Genomic DNA, 13,536 nt, shown 5'->3' on the forward strand with positions numbered 1-13,536 from the left:
CCTTCAAAATACTAACAGAAAATTGTTTGGAACATAGAACTCTATATCTAGCCAATTTACCAGTCTGCAAATCACATTGAAAGAATTCAACATTTACCTCCCTTTATGGAAAAAAAAATCACTTGAGTATATGCTTTAAGAAAATGAAAATTGAAATAAAAAAAGATGAAGATATAAAATCCAAAAAATAATGGCCACAACTCAGAATAGCAATAAAAAGAATCCCTAGGCTTTTGGTTGGGCAGCAGGTATAAAGGCATTGGTTCAAAGTGAAACTTGCAGACAAATGTATTTGATAGGAAAATGAATTCACCTCAACAAATAAGTATTATTTTAAAAGTTATATGAACTTAGTGATAGAGTGAAGGTGATTGTTTCTTCTGTCAATAAGAAAAAAGTAAGGCAAACAGAAACTCTCTGAAAAATAAAAAGGTCTATAGCAAAATCACAGCCTATATAAAACAAATTAAATGTAACATGATTCTGAATAGCTTATGGAGTGTAATGAAGGATAAAACATTCTATCTTGGTTTTTGAAATATTATTTTTGAATCTATACATATTTAGGAAAAGCCTAAGTACATTTCCTTCTCCACAAGTCTACCTACATTTCTTGATTCTGCAGAAAATAATATGTACACAATTTTAGTATTTCAAGCACCCTTTATTGGATTCTACTTTTTTGAATCAACTTATACACAAAGCATAGAAGACCTAATTATAGTTCCAAAACAGAAGGAAATGTTATAAACCTTTATAATGTATAAGTTATGAGATGGAAAGGGAAGAGAGGATGTAAAAGTGTGAGGGTATACATATCCTCATTTTTTATAATGAAGACTTGAGAGATACTACCTAAAGTTGAGTGGCCAAGAAAGTACTTTCTTTTTATAATTTAAGGTTATAAAGTAAGCCAGTAGAAGAAGTACTTATAATACAACTACCAAAATATTGAAAATAGGAGGGAGACAGAGGTGGTGTTAATGAGTCCAATTCCTATTCTTTGATATGTGGAAATCAATAAAAAACTCGTGTGTGGTAGATGTTATTGTTCCCAACTTTTTGCTCCTTCTATGTAGTAGATTATACATCCACTCTTTCTGTCATATGATTTTTGCCATACCTCCTGATAGGGCATAGATAGTTTCATGCCTATCCCCATCAACTCTAGGCTTGGCCATATGAATTATTTTGAACAATGAAATGACACTGGTTAGCTCTGAACAGAGGCTTTCAGAAGTATCATGTGTTTCAGTTACTTCTCTTCAGCTGTGGCCCCCTGCGGTGGGAAAAGCATATCCCAAATAATAATGGACGCTCCTTTAGCCCAAGACCCAAGATAAAAAGACACATAGAGCCAAGCCAAACCAAGTCCAGCATGGTGGTAGCCAATGGTTTGTGAGCTTGCAATAAGTGTCTGTTGTAAACAATGACTTGGGAATTGTTTGTATGGCCACAAAAATTGACACACACTGTCTAAAGTTGAAATATCAAGAATTGGAACTATACTATTTAGAATTAAGGGAGATATCCATCAGAGAGGTGGGGTGGCAACCACCAAAAAGAATTAGTTAAAGGTAGTTGGGCTTCCCTGGTGGCGCAGTGGTTGAGAATCTGCCTGCCAATGCAGGGGACACGGGTTCGAGCCCTGGTCTGGGAAGATCCCACATGCCGCAGAGCAACTAGGCCCGTGAGCCACAACTACTGAGCCTGCGTGTCTGGAGCCTGTGCTCCGCAACAAGAGAGGCCGCGATAGTGAGAGGCCCGCGCACCGCGATGAAGAGTGGCCCCCACTTGCCCCAACTAGAGAAAGCCCTCGCACAGAAACGAAGACCCAACACAGCCATAAATAAATAAATAAATAAATAAATAAATTTAAAGTCCAAATTTATAAAAAAAAGAAAAAAGGTAGTTACCTTTGGGGATGCTATTGGGTGGAAAAAATTTAAGCCTTTGTTTCATATCTTCCTATCCTGTTTGAATTTTTTATATGTATGTATTTTATATATGTATGTATTACTTTTATATTTAAAATGTGCAAAGTACAGTGCATACCATCTAGGAGGTGATATAAGCCATAGACACATAAAACATTATAGCTATCATATCATGAGGCAGCTAATTTGTGTGGGGGAAAAAAAATGCCCCAGATGATGAAATTATAGGAATTCAAAAAAAAAAAAAAAAAAAGGAGAGAGAGAGAGAGATCAACCCAACTGAAGAGGTGGTAGATGGTAAAGAAAATTGCACTGCAGAAGAATCCATAGGGATTAAGATAGGTGGAGGAAAGTAGGCAAGGAAGAAATAAGCAGCATAATAAATCTGGAGAGAGGGAACACTGAAGGGGATGTGGTATGACTGGAGTAGAGAATTCTTATGGGAGAGCTGTGGGCAAGAGGGCTGGGACCGCTAAGAATGGGACAAGATTGTGAAGGGCTTGGATGGCTTGAGTAATGTGTGTGTGGACAGAATGACTTCATGAACTTGGTGTTTCAGGAAGGCCAACATGGCAGGGCAGTGTAAGACAGACTGTATTCAGAATCCTCAGAGCTAGTAGAAACTGTCTCAAGGGTCACTTAGCCAGGTGGTGTGGCGTATGTGAGGGTATTGCTCTTAGTCACATAGCTTCTGTTACCACATCTTCCTTTGGGCCTAAAGCTATAAAAGCAGTGCCTCACTCCTTTGCTAGAAATGTGTAAATAATTATTCAGATAGACTGGTGCCCTATAGGACTGGGAAGCTATGACTAGGGGAAAGAAGGGGCCACAAAAAGGTATTTTATAAATCTCTCAAAACCACTCTTAGCTGGAAAAGACCTGCAGTCTTCTCCTCCACCCTGTGCTACTTACCAAGTTTTTTTCACTGAGTCTTCCTAAATGCCATCTAACAATACCATGAATTCACATGTGTTAAAACTCAGGTTGGGGGACTTCCCTGGTGGCGCAGTGGTTAAGAATCTGCCTGCCAATGCAGGAGACACAGGTTCGAGCCCTGGTCTGGGAATATCCCACATGCCGCGGAGCAACTAAGCCCGTGCACCACAACTACTGAGCCCACGTGCCACAACTACTGAAGCCCGCGCACCTAGAGCCTGTGCTCTGCAACAAGAGAAGCCACCGCAATGAAGAGTAGCCCCTGCTTGCTGCAACTAAAGAAAGCCCGCACACAGCAACAAAGACCCAACGCAGCCAAAAATTAATTAATTAATTAATTAAAAAAACAAACAAACAAACAAAAAAAACAAAAAAACTCAGGTTGGGACTTCCCCAGTGGTCCAGTGGTTAAGACTCCGCCTTCTAGTGCAGGGGGCATGGGTTCCATCCCTGGTCAGGGAACTAAGAACCCACATGCTGCAGGGTATGGCCAAACAAACAAACAAAAAAACCCTCTGGTTGTCTTACTCCACAGTACCTCTTTTGAACTGAGAACCCAACATCTCTTCCATTTCTCTTCATTTCAGGTTCATTCCGTTTGATTTCCTTTTAAGTGATGACTGCCCACCCAAATCTACTGCCCACTAAGACTTGCTTCCATTGCCCTTGATGATTTTTGTACCTGATTTAGGTTTTAGCTGCTATTCTGATTCCTGCCTTCCTTAACCTCAAAAAAAATTCATACTGGTGTCTGGTCTATTATTTTCAGTTTCTTAGGTTCATTTCTGTCACTGCCTTCTTCACCTTCATTGGCCATGTGCCCAAATGGCATATGCTGAGCCTTCTCAGGGCAAGGCCTATTCCACCTGCAGAACCTCAGGCTTGTTCTTCTCACCAGCTGTCTCAGCTTTTCCACTCCTCCATGCTTGCTGACCTCGGACTCCATTGAATCTCTGATCTAGCAGTTCCCAGGATTTCACCTATTTTTTTCCTGTAGGATATTATAGCCCATATAAGTCTCCAGAGTGTATGTGTGGAATTCCCAATAAACCAGCAATAAATTTTCCCTTTCCTCTCTGACTCATAAAAGCCTATTGGAATGCAAGAAACTGGGAGTGACTTTTTTATAGGAATAATCTGCAATCTGCTCTAATTTATGTTTTAAAACTTTATTCTCAACTGCTTGTTCCTGCCCAAGATGGAATAGTGTGGATGGAGTACATTTCCCACTAAGAACAGTTAAAAGCCCTGGACATTGTATATGAAACAAACAAGAGAAAACTCTGAAAGGCAGAGAGAAGAAGACAACTGATTAAGGACCTTGGGATCTGAGGAATGACAGGACAATGAGTTCTCTGTGTTATTTTTTTGTTTGTTTGGTTTGTTTGTTTGTCTTGCCTCATATATCTTAGGCTAGAGAAGCTGGCAACCTAGAACCACCACAGGAACAAATTTTTTAAAAACCCCAAGAAATGCCTGCTCTCACTAGCTAAAGGACTGGGAAAGGGGCAACGTAGACAACTCTTAGACCAGTAACTACCCTATTCTAGCCAAACCCTGCGGGAAAAAAAAAAAGTGACCTCACCCCTGTCCCAGTCAGCAAAGGCTGAATAGAGGGACTCCCACCTTCACCCTTTTGTTAGAAGGCATCACTCATGACCCCTCTAACCCCTGCTGAGGTGATGTCAGAGAAGACCAAGTGGGGAGCCAGCACTTTCATCCCGGCCCAGTTGACAGGTGACTAGCAAAAACAAAACAAACAAAACGACGCAACCACATGGAAGTGTATTATGCCAGGTTAAAAAAAAAAAAAAAGCCAGTCTCAAAAGGTCATATACTGTATGATTCCATTATATAACATCCTTGAATAACAAAACTATAGAGATGGAAAACAGATAGTGGTTGCCAGGGGTTAGAGATAGTGGGGATGGGGGAGGGGTAAGTGTGACTATGAAGGAAGTTCATGAGGGAGATCTTTGTGGTAATGGAATAGTTCTGTATCTTTATGCTGGTGATAGTTATGGGAAACTGTACATGTGATAAAGTGGCACAGAACTATACACACATATTGTACCAATGTCAATTTCCTGGTTTTGATATTGTACTATAGTTACAAGTTTATAGCTTTTTTATAAGTTACAGTTATAAGATGTAACCATTGGGGGGAAATGGGTGAAGAGTACAAAGGACTTTTCTGTACAGTTTTTACAACTTCCTATGAATTTATAATTATTTCAAAATAAAAAGTTAAAAAAAGTTATCCTCCAATTTTGATACTTGTGATAGTCATTAATGTTATAATCCCAATTTTTGCAGCTCTCTGCCTTCTGGGGACAATATTGCATTTCCCTGCTTCTTTGAAAGTTAGATATGGCAGGTCGTTTGATTTGGCCAATGAAATGCATGCATAAAAGTGACACTTGGTGAGGAAGTGTTAGGAGACCATGTACAATATGCCACATGTCCTTCTACTGTCTCTGCCAAGGAGGAACCATGTGCTGCTCTGGACTCTTCTTCAGCCTGGGAATGACCCCCCCACCCCCCTTCCTCAAAGGACATGGCTTGTGGGCCAGAAAGGACCTGTGTAGTTTTGGGGCTTTTGGATATAGACATCCAGTGCAGTAATACAACAATTAGTCACCATTACCTGCCCATGCCCCTTACAAATGCCTAAAATGTACTGCTCTTATCACCAGATCCAAAGCAAGGCACCCTCCTGACTGCTTATGATCCACATTTACCACACCCAGGACTGCCCTCACCATGCTGACATATGCCTACTGCCTGACCTAACCCATGATCACCACCCATCTGGCTATTCTCACTTGGTTTAATGTTTTTGAGGTTCCTCTATGTTGTATCTTCCACATATCTTCTATGTATCTTTCATTCTGTTTTATTGAATAGCATTCATTGTATGGATATACCACATTTTGTTTATCCATTCACCAGTTGCTGGACATCTGGATTGTTTCTAGTTTTCAGGTATTATGAATAATGCTCCTATGAATATTTATATACAACTTGCTATATGAACATGTTTTCAGTTTTGGGGGGTATATACTTAGGAGTGGAATCATTGGGTCATATGGTACTCTTATGTATAACTTTTTAAGTACCTTTTTAACAAACTTCCAAAGTGGCTGTACCATTTCACATATCCATCAGAAATGTAGGTGAGGGTTCTAATCTCTCTAATCTCCTCAGCAACACTTGCTATCATCAGTCGTTTTTATTACAGCCATTGTAGTGGGTGTGAAGAGCTTTCTCATTGTGGTTCTGATTTTCATTTCCCTAGTCACTAATGATGTTGAACATCGTTTCATGCTATTGTTGACCATGTAAATATTTTCTTTGGTAAAATGCCTATTCCATTCTTTTGTCCATTTAAAATTCAATTATTAGTCTTATTAAGTTATGAGTTCTTTATATATTCTGAATACAAGTCCTTTATCAGATATACGATTTGCAAATCTTTTTTTCCCCAAGATACAAAAAAATCTTTTTTTTTTCCTTAACACGGTTATTTTTTAAAAAGATACAAACTTCAAAGTGAAGTTCCCTTGTGGTACATTAACAGGCCAATCATGATTCACTTTGTTTCAAAATATTATGTCAGTACTTTTAAAAAGCAACTTTTAACTTTTATTTTAGAATACTTGGAAAATGTAGATAAGCACAAAATAGGATAGTAAAATTCCACAGATAATCTTCAGTAACATTATTTGCTTCCAGCCTTTTGGTTCTTTCTGCGAACATACCTTTATTTAAAATATAAAAATGGGACCATTTAAATATTATAAACATTAGTTTCACCGCTGGCAAGCAAAACACAAAAACCTCTGAATGATTCAAGTAGAAAATTTATTAAAAGAACAGTTGGTCATGCCTAGTGAGTGACAGAAGACCAGGCTGCGTCTTCTCTTCAGGTTAAGGTACGGCTAGGTACTGGAATTAGTGCCAAGGAAGAGTGTTTCCCAAGGGGGCACAGTGGAAGGGCCCCTCTCAGAACTACGTGGGAGACACTGCCCTAAACAGCCCCTATCCTGCGGGGGCCGGGGTTGTTTTTGTCCCCCAAGGCCTGTCTGCCTCTTCCGGCTTTGCCGGTCGGTGGCCTCCCCTCTCGCCGCCCACCCTGGGTCCTGGACCTCCTGCATCCCCGTCGCCGGGGGCAGCGCTCAGCTCGGCCAGACCAAGGGGCCGCTGACCGTCCTCCAGCTCCGAGTCCTCGTCGACCGCTCGCGGGTCAGGAACAGCCCTGGCCTCGGCCCCGGGATCGATCCGAAGATCTCGTCGGCGCGGTGAGGGCACCGTGCTTTCCTCCCACCCCGCGACCTGCTCGACGTGAAACGGCCCGAGCTGTACTTCACTTGCGGCGGCAGCCCCTTTGTCCGTGCACAGGTTCAGGTGGAGACCACTCGGCCCGGACCTCACGGCCGAGCCCGTCGCAGACCCAGGCTCCCGCCCGGGACAGAACCGGCAGCGCCGCCCGGAGGCCCTCGCTCCGGCGCCCGGGTTCCGCGCCTCGCCACGGGTGGGACAGGCAGAGGTAGAGGCGCCGAGAAGCCGGAACCTTCACGCCCCCGAGGAAAGCGCCGCGGCCCCGAGGTGGGCTCGCCGCAGGGGCGGGGGCGCCGCATCCGGGTGAGCGCGCGGCGCCCCCGCCTCCCCCGCGCAGCCGCACGGGCCGCCGCCGCCACCAGCACGCCCCGAGCGGGAGGACCGCGCCCAAGCGGCCTGCGTGGGCGGCCCTGCGGCCCCGGACCGCCGTGCTGAGGCGGTCCCGAGTGAGCGGTAGCGGCGGCGGCAGCAGCATGCGGGGTGGCCCGGAGTAGCGCGCCGAGCCCGCGAGGCCCCGCGAGGAGGAGGGGGCAGGCGCGGCGGAGGCGGGGCCCGCGTCGGGCCCGCCCGCCCGCCGGGGGAGCCGCCGGCAGTGGTCGAGGAGGCGGCGCGGCGGACGGCGGCCCGAGAGTAGCGCCCGCGCTGCGGCCCGCGGGACCGCGCCGCGACCGCCCGGGCCGGCTCCGAGGAGCGCCCGCCGCCGCCGCCGCCGCCGCGCGCGGACCGAGGTGAGTGTCCGCCCGCGCCCGGGCCGTCCCGGAGCCGCGGCGGCTGACGCGGGGCCGGGGGAGGAGGAGGAGGAGGCCCGGCCGCGTCCGCGTCTCCCGTCCCTTTGTGGCCGGCGCGGCCGGGGCGCGGGCACGCTGGGCGCGGGGTCCGGGTCGGGGACTCGGGGGCTGCTGGACACGCGGCGTCTCTGGTTGGCCGCTGCGGCGAGAAGCGAGTTTCCGTCCTAGTTTGACATTGAGTTAGAACCGTTTTTCTTTAGAAGACGGAAGTTTGTTTTATTGACCAAAATACAGCAAAATATGGCTCCTGGGTTCGGTCCGGCTGTGTGGTACTTGGAGTCGCGGTGCCAGGCTGACCCCCGTCCGGCCGGCGCGACGCGGGAGGGGAGGACACACGGGCGGCCCGGGTTGGGGGCTTCCGGCCCACTACCCGCGAAGAGGACCCGGCCCTGAATTAGCAGACGTCTGTGGATGGGAAATAGCAGGCGTTAGGTAATGTAGTACAGCTTCCTGGAAGAATGAATGAATGAAATGTCATTTACTCATCCATAATCAATGCAATGCCCATTTAAAGATTTGCCAGGAATTGTGATGATTTGCAGTGTCATTGCCTCTCTTACCTAGTCAACCTTGCTAAGTGAGGGTCCCCCTCCTCCGAACTTGTGACCTTGGTCTCATTCACAGAGCCGCTAAGCTAACCAGACGGGCTTGGCATTTTCTGGCAAGTGTGGGCAATGGTCAGAGTAGTCTTTGTGATTGTGAACTGTATCTGGAGGGCAGAGATCATACGTTATGCTTAATATCAACGCATTGATCTATAATAATTCTTGTCAAGAACTCTGAGAGGGTGGGGTGGGATGGGTGGGTATTTTGTCCTCATTTCACAAATGAAGTTGAGGCCCTAAGAAGCTGTAACTTTACAGGGCGCAAGCTAAGCAGCAGAGTTGGGATTCACACCTAGGTCTTATTAATCCAGTGCTCTTTACATTACATCTGTGTCTGGACTTGGGTTGTCCATTGTGGTAGCCACTAACCACGTGTGGCTATTTAAATTAATTAAAATTAAAGTTGTGAAAATTCACTAGCCACATTACAAGTGTTCAGTAGCCAAATGTGACCGGTGGTTACTATTGAACAGCACTTGTTTAGACCATATATCCATTGGCTTATTCAGTAAATATTTGTTGAGTGCCATCTGTCTATGAGGCATAGTTTTAAGTCCTGGGTATAGTATGGTGAATAGGAGAGGCAAAATGTCCTTGGCTTCATGGAGCTTGCATTTTACATGATAGTTTAAGGGATGTTTCCGTGGTACCTTCAGTGCTTTGCTAATGCAAAGTGTGGTTCGTGAACCAGCGGCAGCATCTCTGTCGCCTGGGAGTTTGGAAGAAATGCAGAATCTCAGGTCCCAAGCCACATCAACTGAATGAGTGTCTGTTAAAGTGATTTAACAGGTCACAGGTGATAGATCTCAGATCTCAAGTGATTTGTTTTCATACTGAAGGCCTTATTTGGGTTTAACAAATGTCCTGATGGATTGTTTGGTAGGGCTCTTAAGCCAACTTTGAATGCCTTGGGAACACTCATCATTTACACAAATACCTGTTAAATGCCTGGCTTCTGTAGTAGAGTGTCAGCTTTATGAGAGCAGAGATTTTGTCTTCCTTTTCCAGCCATGTATCTTCAAAGACTGCACAGTGCTTGGTAAGCAGTAGGCACTCAATAAATGCTTCTTGCGTATATTAATGAGCCTGTTCAGAAGTCAAAACTAGTTAATCCCAAGCAATTCAGGCAAGGTAATATTCAGGGCAGCGGGTAAGGGCATAGGACCAGAATCAAAATGAAGGTAGATCTATGTGTAGTTTTTCAGCTCTAAGCCCCAGCTACCCTGGCCTGAGTTTCATTTCCTGGTTCCCTTGCATGCCCTATCTCTTTCTCTTTTTAATAATATAAAATAATATTTATAAATTTGAATCTTAATCATATCTTAGTGCCACATACATATGTATATGTGTATATATATTATTTTTTAAAAACTAAATTCCAGACTTTATTTGGATTTCACCAATTTTCCCATTAATATCCTCTTTCTGTTCCAGAATCCTGTCCAGGGTACCACACTGCACCACATTGCATTTAGTCATCATGATTCCTTAGTCTTTGGTCTGTGGCAGTTTTTCAGGTTTCCTTGTTTTGTGTAACTTTGGTAGCCTTGAGGAGTACTGTCCTGGCTGTCTTCAGTGGGCAGCTTTCCACAGACCAGTTAGGATCATCTAATACTGGGAAAAGGCTCTCATATTCAGAAAAGTAAGACCCTGACAGGAATAGCTATTTCTGCTGGTATTTGTCTGTTTATGTAATATATACGTCTATTATGCTTCTGTAACAACTTACAACTGTAGTGCTTTGTTTTCAGTAACAGATTCTTGGGATACAGTTCTTAATTGGTTGAGATTCAGAAGTGTGTTACAACATTGCAAATGTGAACCACTATTTTAAAATATACTGAGTTTTTTATGATGGGTTAAGAGCTGGGCTGAGGTGGAGGAGCTAGGAAAAAGGAGAGATTAGCTAAAAGAGGCAGTGGGTCAGAGAGGGACCATGACGCACGGAGTGACGGATAATGCAGGAAAGAAGACTGGGGCAACTGCATAGAAGGGAACTAGAAGTGAATACTTACTGTTTGTTCATTGACTCAGTTAATATTTACTGGGCGCTTATTGTGTGCCAATCCCAGCGCTAGGTACTCAAGATAACTGGGGTTGGACAGCATTAGATAAACATGCAGGTAAGTGCATAATAATTAAACTTGTGATGAGTGCTAGAAAGAAAAGGTAAAGGGTGCCGGAGAGACTGTGTTTGTGTGGTGGTGGGGAGCTGCTTGCTTTTGGTTGGCTGGGTTGGTAAGGAAGTCTTCTCTCATTTGCATTCCTCGCGCCAGCTTTTGGGGACCTTCCATTGTTACCCCCACACTGCTTACTCCATCTTTTTGTTATTTCACAACACACACGCCCCTTTCTTCATAGGCACTGTGTTTATTTTTAGCTCCGAGTCTTTACATATGATTTCTTCTTCCCAAGACATCCCCATCTCCACTTCCACTTGTGTAAGTGCTACCTCTTGTTCAAGGATTTGCTCAAATCTCATCTCCTTTATGAAGTCTTTCACTGTTGATTTGTGCCTGTGTTTGTCACTCTACTTGAGTTTATGGTGTTTGAGGGTACGGATAATATTTTACGTTTATATCTATGTGTCCGCAGTCCACCACAAAGCCAGAATTAATAAAGAGTTGTTAAGAAGGTAGATCTATTCTGAAGTGTTAACATTTGGGTGATGAATCTTAGAGTAGTGAGTGAAAGTCCAGTTTTGGGCTTTTGTGTGTGTGTGAGTGATGAAAGAAAGTGCAGCATTTATTTCAGGGCACCAAGCAAGGAGTTAGGGACAGCTAGTGCTCAAAAAGCCCAAACTCTGGGCTTTTTTTTTTTTTTTTTTAATTTTTTATTTATTTATTTATTTATTTATTATTTTTATTTTTTTGGCTGTGTTGGGTCTTCGTTTCTGTGCGAGGGCTTTCTCCAGTTGTGGCGAGTGGGGGCCACTCTTCATCGCGGTGCGCGGGCCTCTCACTGTCGTGGCCTCTCTTGTTGCGGAGCACAGGCTCCAGACACGCAGGCTCAGTAATTGTGGCTCACGGGCCCAGCTGCTCCGTGGCATGTGGGATCTTCCCAGACCAGGGCTCGAACCCATGTCCCCTGCATTGGCAGGCAGATTCTCAACCACTGCACCACCAGGGAAGCCCTGGGCTTTTTTAAATTAAACTTTTTTTGGTGGCATAATTGTAGATCCACATGCAGTTACAAGAAATAATTCTGAAAGATCCCATGTACCCTTTACCCAGTTGCTCCCAGTGGTATCATGTAAAACTGTAGTGCAATATCAGACCCATGAGAGTGTCATTGATATAGTCAAGATACAGAACATTTCCATCAGCACAGGGTTTCTGCGTGTTGTTCTGTTATAGCCATACCCTCTTCCCTCCCAGTTCCATCCACTCCTTAAGTCCTGACAATCACTAATCTGTTCTCCATTTCTATAATTTTGTCCTTTTAAGAATGTTTTATACATGGAGTCATATAGTAAGTACTTTTTGGAATTGGCTTTTGCCTCCCACGCCCCCCCCCCCCCCCAGCATAATTCTCTGGAGACTCATCGAGGTATTGGGTGTATCAATAGTTGCTTCCTTTTTATTGCTGAGTAGTATTTCATAGTATGGATGTACTTTTATGGTTCTTTTAACCATTTACCTGTTGAAGGACATTTGTTGTTTCCAGGTTTGGCTATTATAGCACCATTGGTTGAAAAGGCAACATTGTTTCCTCCATTGAATTGCTTTTATATCTGTAAAAAAGATCGGTTGGGTATACTTGTATGCGTTTACTTCTGGGTTCTCTGTTCCATTGATCTATGTGTCTGTCCCTCCACCAGTATTGTACAGTCTTGGTTACTGTGCAATATAATAAGTCTTAAGTAGGTGTAGAATGATTCCTTCCACTTCATTCTTTTTCAGAATTGTATTAACTGTTCTTTCCTTTGCCTATCCATATAAATTGTAGAATAATCTTGTTTATATTTATAAAAAAATCTTACTGGAATTTTGATAGGAATTGCATTAGAACTGTATATCAATTTGGGGAGAATTGATGTCTTACTCTATTGTCTCTTCCAATCTATGAACATGGTATGTCTCTCCATTTATTTAGATCTTTGATTTCTTTCATTAGCATTGTGTAGTTTTATCATACAAGTCTATGTTTTGTTAGATTTTGTTGGGTTTTTGTTAGATTTACATATAAGTATTTGTATTTTGAACAATTGAAAATGGTATTGTATTTTACAAGCAACTCATGCAGCTCATTATCAAAAAAAACAAACAACCCAAATCAAAAATGGGCAGAAGACCTAAATAGACATTTCTCCAAAGAAGATATGCAGATTGCCAACAAACACATGAAAGGATGCTCAACACCACTAATCATTAGAGAAATGCAAATCAAAACTACAATGAGGTATCACCTCACACCAGTCAGAATGGCCATCATCAAAAAATCTACAAACAAATGCTGGAGAGGGTGTGGAGAAAAGGGAACCCTCTTGCACTGTTGGTGGGAATGTAAATTGATACAGCCACTATGGAGAACAGTATGGAGGTTCCTTAAAAAACTAAAAGTAGAACTCCCATATGACCCAGCATTCCCACTACTGGGCATATACCCTGAGAAAACCATAGTTCAAAAAGAGTCATGAACCACAATGTTCATTGCAGCACTCTTTACAATAGCCAGGACATGGAAGCAACCTAAGTGTCCATAGACAGATGAATAGATAAGGAAGGTGTGGCACATATATACAATGGAATATTACTCAGCCATAAAAAGAAACGAAATTGAGTTATTTGTAGTGAGGTGGATGGACCTAGAGTCTGTCATACAGAGTGAAGTAAGTCAGAAAGAGAAAAACAAATACCGTATCTAACACATATATATGGAATCTAAAAAAAAAATGGTTCTGAAGAACCTAGGAGCAGGACAGGAATA

The 13,536-nt window shown here is 43.5% G+C and overlaps 1 protein-coding gene across 2 annotated transcripts in view; it reads left to right on the forward strand.

The window, feature by feature from the left end:
• The first annotated feature begins 7,882 nt into the window (after window positions 1-7,882).
• Window positions 7,883-13,536, forward strand: part of GALNT1 (polypeptide N-acetylgalactosaminyltransferase 1) — a 127,927-nt gene continuing 122,273 nt past the window's right edge. The window contains exon 1 of one of the 2 annotated variants that reach the window (XM_068563679.1): window positions 7,883-7,942. The gene's annotated coding sequence lies outside the window, so the exon portion shown is untranslated. The remainder of the gene's footprint in view (window positions 7,943-13,536) is intronic. The other variant, XM_068563676.1, reaches the window with a different exon arrangement.

The sequence above is a fragment of the Eschrichtius robustus genome, chromosome 14 (genome assembly GCF_028021215.1).
Source record: "Eschrichtius robustus isolate mEscRob2 chromosome 14, mEscRob2.pri, whole genome shotgun sequence".
Classification (NCBI taxonomy): domain Eukaryota; kingdom Metazoa; phylum Chordata; class Mammalia; order Artiodactyla; family Eschrichtiidae; genus Eschrichtius; species Eschrichtius robustus.